Here is a 9,137-nt window from a genome sequence, read left to right on the forward strand (position 1 = left end):
AATATATCAAGCTAATGGCAATTTAAAAATCAAGAATGACAATATTAATCTCTGATATAATAGGCTTTAAGGCAAAAATCCATCATAAGAGACAATAAAGAGCATTACATAATGATGAAAAGGAACATAGAGCAACAAAACATAACCATAATAAACAGTTATGCACCTAATAAAAAACTCTCCAAATACCTTACTCAAGCTTTTATGAAGACAAAGAGGAAAACAGACAATTCTACAATAATACCACATGGTTTAAAATCAGGAAAGGTAGCAATAAAGTTGAATTCTCTCACCAATCTGTGTGCTGAGCAAATCATCAGAGCAGCTGGGTTATATAAAGAAGAACTAGGGCATCAGGATTGGAGGAAGGCTTATTGACCACCTGGGACATGCAGGTGACACAACCCTGCTTGCTGAAATTGAGGAGGACTGGAAGCCCTTGCTGATGAAGATCGAAGACTGTAGAACTCAGTATGAGTTACAACTCGACACCAAGGAGACCCACACCCTCACAACTGGACCACTAGGTAGCATCATGATAGAGAAAAGGTTATGGAAAGTACCATGAACTGCCATCAAATCTGTTCAGGAAGAAGCGCAGCCACAGTGTTCCTTAGAAGCCAGAGTGGCTAGACTTCTCTCACAGCCTTTGGACATGTCAGGGGAAACCAGACCCTGGAGAAGGACGTCATGCTTGGAAAAGTAAAGGGGCAGAGAAAAAGAGAAAGGCCTCCAACAGCATGGACGGACACAATGGCTGCAGCAAGGGGTTCCAACTTAAGAACAATTGTCAGAAGGCGCGGGACGCCGGCAGTGTTTTGTTCCGTAGAGCACAGACCGCTATGAAGCCAGCACCTAACAAATAGGGGCCTGGTGGTGCAGCGAGTCATGCTTCGGACTGCTAACTGCACAGTCCGCAGTTTTCATCGACCAGCCACTCCGTGGAGCGCCCCTAGGGAGCAGGCCTGCTCTGCCCTCCAATGTCGCTTCGGAATGAACTTGTTGACAGTAGGTAGGGAACCTTCTGCAACTTTGTGTTTTCCCATTTAAAAAAAAACACCACTTTTCTTTCTGCTGCAATAAAACTGTAAAAAAACAAACAAAACTAAGCGCTCATGGTTCTCCCCAATATAACAGTGACGTGCCAATACCAGGGAAGTGGCGGAACAAGATAGCCACCCCCGCTCATCTCGGCATTCTTTCCCATCCTCGGCCAGTGAATCCCGTGAGAAGGACAGTAGGGGATCGCAGATGCCAACAGGAACAGGTTGGGAGAAAAAGTGCATTTAACTTGCATGATCAGAAGCTGGGGCTTTTTGGAAACACGCTTGGGGATTATTTGAAGACCGGCAGGGCGGAGGACTACGAATTCCCCTGTAAAGGTAACACTCCGCTCACACTGCGTAATCGCGGCGGGAGCGCCTTGGACCACCAGGGGGCGCGATCGTACCGCGTCCTAAAACACCTTGTCCCGAGTTCCTCCCGAAGCGGTGCGTCGCGTGGAACGCTGGGAAATGTAGTCACGGGCTGGCAGCGTGCCCCTCTTTCGTGGTGCACCTTGGGAATTGTAGTTCCAGGCAGAGAGATGGGCAGTACCTACGAGAGCCGACGTTGAGTTCTCAAACTACAACTACCAAGCGACAACGGGCTCCTGGGTGTTTTTTTCGTTTTTGTCGCCCCGGACTCCGGGAGCAGATTCGGACGGTCAACTTGACTAGGTAAGTTTCACTGATGAAAGCTCCTGTTTGGAGCCTAGGTGTCTGCAGATTAGTTCGTTTCGAAGCCTCCCGGTCGATTAATCTCAGGGACTCGACATAAGCCTTTGTTCTTTCAGTTTCCTATTCAGACGCCTCTGATTGTCGTCCGCACCCTGACCCCTCCCTGCTACCTGGCCCATTCCGGTGTCCTTGCGGTCCGCACAACTTTTGCCTGGGACCCAACCTTCACGACCCCCCTCATGGGCCCTTAGCACTACTCGGAGCCTCCACAAGTCCCCATCCAACCCTCAGCCTCCCACAGCCTGCTTCGGACCCTATCTTCTTTCTGGACTGCCACCCCTAGCCTGGGCGCCCCCATTCCCCACCCCCGGCTGCCAGCCCACTTCTCTAACCGAGGCTTCGCTCTAACACTAGCGGACCGGTCCGGCTTTTGGTTCCGGTGGAAATTGTGTTAGATCTCCCATGGGAAAGATATACCTGGGTCCTTGGCTTTGCGTGAGAAAATAATTCACCCCGAAGCCTGTACTGTGACCAAAGTGAGTTTATAGAGAATAGAGGCGGCCCAAGTGCGTGGGACAGCGGCTCAGCCACTGGGCTGCAGTCAGGCCGCTCTGCTGCTGGGAGGGAGTCCCTGAACAATGCCTCTGGCTTTTCAGGGGCCCTGCTGGGAGTCATGGTCAAGGATTCTTTCTGGTCGACCACAGGTGTAAGCCCACCTAGGTGTACCACCCCTTCCTGGTCAGAAACTTGACCGCTGAGCATGAGTAATGGATGGCCCAGCCCTACACTAAGCTACCTAACATTTCCCCCCTGAAGAGGTATGGACCCAAATCTTTGGGGTACTGGCCTAAGACATCTCTAGTTACTTCCTGATGACCAAAGGGTCGAAGTGAGGCTTTTGGGTTCACACCATTCCTACTCTGTTGGATGGGGTTGTCCGCTCTGTGCCCAGGATGGATGAGGTTGAGGTGGTCCAGGAGCTGGTGGTCCAGGAGCTGGCACGTTGGTTCGCAGGCCTTGGTAACCTGAGAACTTCTGGAAAAGCAAGCAAACGCACAAACAGGTGAACAGTGTAAGTGAGACAAGGTAAGGTTGTGAGGGGCAGTGCCCTTGGAGTTAGGTTAGTGTCACAGGAAATAAATAAAAATCTTAGGATTAACAGGCATGAGTGTTGGCTCACTGTAAACACAGGAATGGGGGTAAAAGCATTCACAATTTCCCTAGGAGGGTACAGGGGTTTGGCACTACTGGGTGCAGTGAGAGCACTGCTTCATTTATTATCCCGAAGTCTTGGACCAGCCGATAAGACCCGTCTTTCTTTTTGACTGGTAATATTGGGGTGTTACAGGGGGAGTTAACAGGGACCAAAAGTCCAAGTTGGAGGAATTTACTAATAGGGGTTGTAATCCTCTGATGGCTTCAGGTCTCAAAGGAGACTGTCACTGATGGGGAAACTGGGTAGGATCTTTTAGGAAAATCTTTACAGGGGTAGCATACTTAGCTTTGCCAGGGACTCTCGTGTCCCAAACTTCAGGGGTTATGGCTCGTTCCCACGGTTCCTGTGGGGGAATCTGCAGTGCCTCCACCATAAGGAGCAATTGGAAAGCTCTAGAGGGATGACTCTGCAGGTGTGTATCTTGGACAGTAAAGCTGTAGAGGCCTGATGATTATGCAGGTGTGTATCTTGGACAGTATATCTTGGCTTAGGAGAGGAAGTGGACATTCAGGGACTACTAGGAAGTTGTGAGAAAAATAGAAATTATCCCATGGGCACCTGAGAGGTTCAGTAAAATGTTTCACTACAGGTTTTCATGACACTCCCAGGATGGAGCAGGTGTGGGGTGCCAGGAGTCTGGGGAAGGAGGTAAGGACAGAATAGGTGGCCCCAGTATCTAAAAGGAAATTTACTGACCTACCAGCCACGTCGATGCTCACCCTAGGCTCCACACCAGTAACAGCTATCTCTTGCTGCTGGGCTGAGCGGACCGAGCGCCTTCAATCATCCTCCGTTAGCAGCTGCACATTGGCCTGTGGATGCCCCTCCTCCAGGTTTTTGGCCTTAGGACAGAGGCCAGCCCAGTGGCTGGTCTGCTTGCAATGGAAACATGACATCTGAGGAGGCTTGGTCCGGTTAGGGCAGTTGCTAGCCCAATGACCCGGTCGCCGGCAAATGTAGCACTTGGTACCTGGTTCAAAGGTCTGAGAAACCTGGGAGGCATTTGACGAGCGTCAGTTATTAAGTGCAGCCAATACCTGGGCATGCCGGAGGTCCTTCCTTCTCTCCTTCCCCCGGCCCGAACCTGCTCCCTATTGTAAAAGGCCGTATTAGCACAAGCAACCATCTCCTCTAGGGCAGCTACTTCAGGCTTCTGCACTCGTTTTTGGAGCTTCTTGTGAATGTCCGGTACAGCCTGTGTGAGAAACGTCCCTGATTAAGACTTGCCCCTCATAGGATTCTATATCTATAGCAGTATGATTGTTCAGGGCCTCCTTTAGCGGCTCTAAAAAGCCTGCAGGAGACTCCGTAGGTCCCTGGTGAATCGCTGTCACTTCGGCATAATTAATGGCCTTTCACCTACCTGACTTTAGTCCATTTGTGATGCACACCAGAAAATGTTCCCGTGCCCACTTGTCCTGAGGCTCACTAGGATTCCAGTCAGGGTCAGTTAAAGGTACAGCGGTTTCCCCTACAGGGTACTTTTCACTCATCACATGTAACTCCTCTGCAAACTCCCTAGCACCTTTGAGCACTCATTCTTTCTCAAAGTCTGTCCCAGTCTGTCCCATTATGACCACTACATCCTTCCAGGTTAAATCATAGACCAGGGTGAGGTGCTGGAAGTGTTCTATGTACTGTTCGGGTTTGTTAGAGTTACTGCCCAAGTCACTTTTCACTTGCTCGAGTTCAGTTAGAGTGAAAGGCTTGTAGACTACCTGGGGACCAAACTCCCCAGCTGCCTCGACTACGGGTAGAACTTTGGCAGGTTCAGGGCTGAGGGAAAATTTAACCCTAACTCCAGGGTCCCTTAGGGGGTCCTGGGTGCACTGGGAACGAAGGTCTTTCCTGCTCCTCAAAAGGAAAAATCCTCTAACATATGGTATTTCCGCAACTTGCCCATCCTTCACAGAAATGTTCTGGCTGAATCAGGGCTGGAAGGGCAAGTGTGCCGTTCTCTGGCCACGACTCTCCTGTTTCTATTGTGGCAAAATAGAGTTCCAAAACAAAATCAGCTTCTGTTTGTCCAGCCTCTCTGGACCAAATCTATCCCAATTGGACAGAATACATCTGAGGGGGCGATTCCTGGGTATCGAGCTGGTAAGTCTCATCTAGAAAACACACAACAAGGAGGTTGTCGAGAACTTGATGCCTCAAGGTCAATAACTGCCGCTTCAGCGCGCACCTCTGGGGTGCCGTGAATCTGAGGTCTCGGACAGGTGCCCCTGCCTGAGGGTGGGGTCAAAGAACAGTCGCTGCAGCCGACGTAGGTCTGACTGTTCTCTAGACCACAAGCTAGGAGGGCCACTGCTTGGTGTGGCCCCATGGCCTTAAAAGACACCTGCTCGCAGGAGCAGGCTCTCAAATCACTGAAGGGGAGGGACGTCTGTCCAGCAGCTCGGGGAACCTTTAGGGAAATTGGAATTTCTGGCTGGAACATCATGGCAGCAGAGCTGTAGTAAGGGCTGTCCCAAAAAGTGTTGGAAGCAGTATCACTGAAAGGTGAAAGTTAACAGTCACTCAGACTAGGCTTCCAAATGCCTTTGGCCTAGGCCTGGGCAACAGAAAACCAGCCAGTAGCAAAAGAACAACCCCACGCTGGTAGAACACTAAAGCAGCTTGTTTGTAAAACCAGGAGAAAGCTAAAGGGAATGGAAGGGGATAGGAAAAACTTCGGCTCCTGGAACTAGGTGGGGCTAACTCCCAGGCCCAAGCAACCAGCTACCTAGGCATTGCACCACCACCACCACCACCACCACCCCCCACATGTCTAGAGTGGGTGGTGCCATCCTGCCAGGGAATGGAGAGTCACACAGTTGGGAAAATGGCAGCTGCAGCTTGCCGTCTAGCCGAAAGTCAGTAGGGGGGGCCAGCCACCGGAGCCAGAGTCCTGCAGAAACCAACAGGTTTCTAGCTGGCCAGAGCACAAAGCATACCACTGAGACTCAAAACAACTTTGGGAATCGAAATTCTCCAAACCTGCAGGCAACAGGGTCCCAGTCCCCTCCCAGAAATCAAGACTGGGGAAGGCATGTGAGCTCCCAGGAAGGCAGACATATAGTCCCATATACCAGTACGAATAGACGAAAAGACAGACACAGAAGGATGGGGCTGCAGCAATGTGAGTGTCCCCATGAGTCGGTTCCGGGGTGTTTTGGCGGGAGGAGTTCAGCCTGGCTTCCTTTCCAGCTATGCGCTGGAGGGTGGTGAGGTGAAAAAGAGTCCAGAAGGTGCCTGAAAACCTGTGAGACCAGGATGTGAGGGCCCGCTCCAGGAAAATATCTGGAGCCGGCTTACCTTGAGTTAGCTAAAGAAAGTTTGAACTCAAGAAGATGCTGGCAGTCACAGCACCAATAGATCTCTTGTGGGAGAGAGATACCTCGGTCCTTGGCTTAACACAAGAAAGAATTCACTCCGAAGCCTGCATTGTGATCCAAGTGAGTTCATAGAGAATAGAAGCGGCCCAAGTGCGTGGGACAGCGGCTCAGCCAATCAGCCACAGCCTGGCAGCTCAACCACTGGGAGAGAGCACCAGAGCAAAGCCTCTGGCTTTTCAGGGGCCCCGCTGGGAGGCGTGGTCAAGGATTCTTTCTGGTCATCCACAGGTGTAAGCCCACCTAGGAGTACCACCTCTTCCTGGCCAGAAGCTTGAACCTCTGAACGTGCGTGCAACAGACGCCAAGCTACCTAACAATTTCATCTTTCCAGATCAGGTCTGCCCTCAGTCAGTGTGTGACTCAGGCAAGCCACTTGCATGTTAGGGTGCTGCTGTGTTGTGAAGCCAATAAGTCAGCATTTGCGAAAGTGCTTTGTGAACTGGAAAGCCTCCACAAGCAAGGGGGTGATTTTTATTACAACCAGATGATCGGGAATCCTCTCACCTTGAGACCTTTTCTAGTAGTTCTTCCACCTTGTTGCTGGAGCCCTTCCCTTAAGCCCTTGGTGGCTCCATTATTCTTTAAAGGCAAGGTGGTATTTCTTCACTTCCGCTAAAGAGCAAGGGTCAGACCAGTGAGCCTGGAGAGTCCATAGGGCTTTGTTTAAAAGGAAGCACCATGGAGTGCTGATCTTGGACTGGGTCCTAAAGTAGCCGGTGATGAAACACTTACACAACCCTGCTCGGTCCCAGTCGAGCCCAGCAGGAGGTGGACAGCTGCACCGTGAGCCCCAGCTCTTCCCTGGCACTCCCCTGAGCCTGTTTGCTAGACTGGCTTTGCTAGGGGTGTCTCAGGCCTAAAAGGCTGAGTGGGGAGAATTCATTTTGTCTAGGGTTCAATTCATGCAAAATGCAAGAGACCATGGCGGGTCATGATGCAAGGGAGACATGGCTTGGTTAATTAATTACTACCATTTTATGAGCTTTTACAATGCACCAGAGGCCTGGTGGTGCAGTGGCTAAGGGCTTGGCTGAGAACTAATGGCCGTTAGTTCAAACCCACCAGTGTCCTGGAGGATCATTGCCAGTTGGAATTGACTTGACAGCTGTTTGATTTGGATTTAAAATTACCCAGCTTTAAGCAATGTCAATGTACTTATCTTAAACTTCACCTGTGAAATGCCCCCATTTTATGTAGCAGGGTGTCAGACGGGTCAGGTAGTCAGACTATCCTTGGGAGAGTGATGAGTCCCCCTGCGCCCGTAACAATTTATAATGCTGGAAACTTTATAGAGGGTCGCTATGCGTTGGAATTGACTAGAGGGAAGTGGGTATGGCTTTGTATATATGAGCTAACATACTCGCAGCATCCTGAGTAGCTATTGTTCTTTCTGTTTTTTTAAGTTAATGACCAGCTTTAGTGTTTAAGGAATTTGCTCAAAGTCACACGACTAATAAGCAGCAGCAGTGGTATTCCATCTGTCGTCAAAGCCTTTCTTTTCCCACCACACTAAATCACCTCGCTTCTGGTTCAAAAGTGAAGTTATTTCATAGTCCAGAGAGTAAATAATAATTAAGAAGGTTAAATTAAAGCCAAATGAAGGAGTGCTTACGGAGGACCTACTATGTGAGAAGCATAGGGTGGCCTACAAAGAAGTATAAAACCCAGTCTTTACGCCTGGCGTATGTGTGAAGAGCTTAGACAGCAGTGTGTAAAGTTAAATCGCATTCATTTAGTGATTCAGTGACACAGTTCTTGCCTGCCGTGTGGAAGACCTGGGTTTGATTCCTAGCCAATACACCTGTGTGCAGCCACCACCCGTCTGCCATTGGTTGCCTAAGTGCTGCTATGGTGCTGAACAGAGCTTTCAGACTAATACTGAGACCAGGAAGAAAGGCCTGGTGATCTCCTTTTGAAAACCAGCCAATGAAAATCTCCAATCTCTGCAGTCTTCCCACAACCAGGTATGGAGATGATCCCAAACCAACAGCATCTTCTTCAGTGATAGATGAGCAAGAGACTAGTGACATATGCAGAGCATTACATGGAGGTATAACGGAGCCCTGGTGGCACAGTGGTTAAATGCTCAGCTGCTAACCCAAAGGTTTGCAGTTTAAACTCTCCCAGTGCCCAGGCAAGAAAAAGATAGGGCAGCCTACTTCCGGAAAGGCTATCTGCATGCAAAACCCTGTGGGGCAAGTCTGGCTCGAGCGAGGTCCTTGAACCTGACTGTCATTGCATTCACCTTGCACGCTCTTAGAAGATGTGGATTCTGGGGGCCCCATTCGCAGAGGTTGGGGGTGTACTTCTGTATCGCTATCGCTTCCTCCTCTGCGTGACCACCCAAAAACAACATCACTGCTCAGCCTCGGGACCAGCAGGAACCTGCTTCGGGATGGCCTGCTGGTTACGCCAAGTGAAATCACAAAACCCCACCTCGTCGCAGCCTGGAGCTGCCCAGAGGGTTCCCAAGGCCATAAACTCCATGGAAGCAGACGATCACATCTTTTTCCCACAGAGTGGCTCACGGATTCAAACCACCGACATTTTGGTTGGCAGCCAAGTGCTCTAGCCACCGCACCACCAGGGTGCCTAGTGAAGCCATCGTCATTAATATTTCCTCGTTATGGAAATGCCGGACACGAACACGGCATGCACTGGACCATGTTTGTTGCATACACACATGTATAGGTCAAAGCCCTGTGTTCCATCTGGATGAGAGAGTTTCAAGAGGCACCTGGGAGGAGGCTTTTTTTTTTTTAATCATTTTACTAGGGGCTCATACAACTCTTATCACAATCCATACATACATCAATTGTGTAAAGC

General features: G+C 50.1%; 1 protein-coding gene across 2 annotated transcripts in view; it reads left to right on the top strand.

Moving 5' to 3' along the window:
• The first annotated feature begins 1,662 nt into the window (after positions 1–1,662).
• The window catches only part of PAFAH2 (platelet activating factor acetylhydrolase 2), a 42,198-nt gene continuing 34,723 nt past the window's right edge, over positions 1,663–9,137 (top strand). For both annotated transcript variants that reach the window (XM_045299269.1, XM_004705091.2), the window contains exon 1: positions 1,663–1,718. The gene's annotated coding sequence lies outside the window, so the exon portion shown is untranslated. The remainder of the gene's footprint in view (positions 1,719–9,137) is intronic.

This window comes from Echinops telfairi, unplaced genomic scaffold (genome assembly GCF_000313985.2).
Source record: "Echinops telfairi isolate 266 unplaced genomic scaffold, ASM31398v2 ScPeMD7_7457;HRSCAF=8495, whole genome shotgun sequence".
NCBI classification, from domain to species: Eukaryota; Metazoa; Chordata; class Mammalia; order Afrosoricida; family Tenrecidae; genus Echinops; species Echinops telfairi.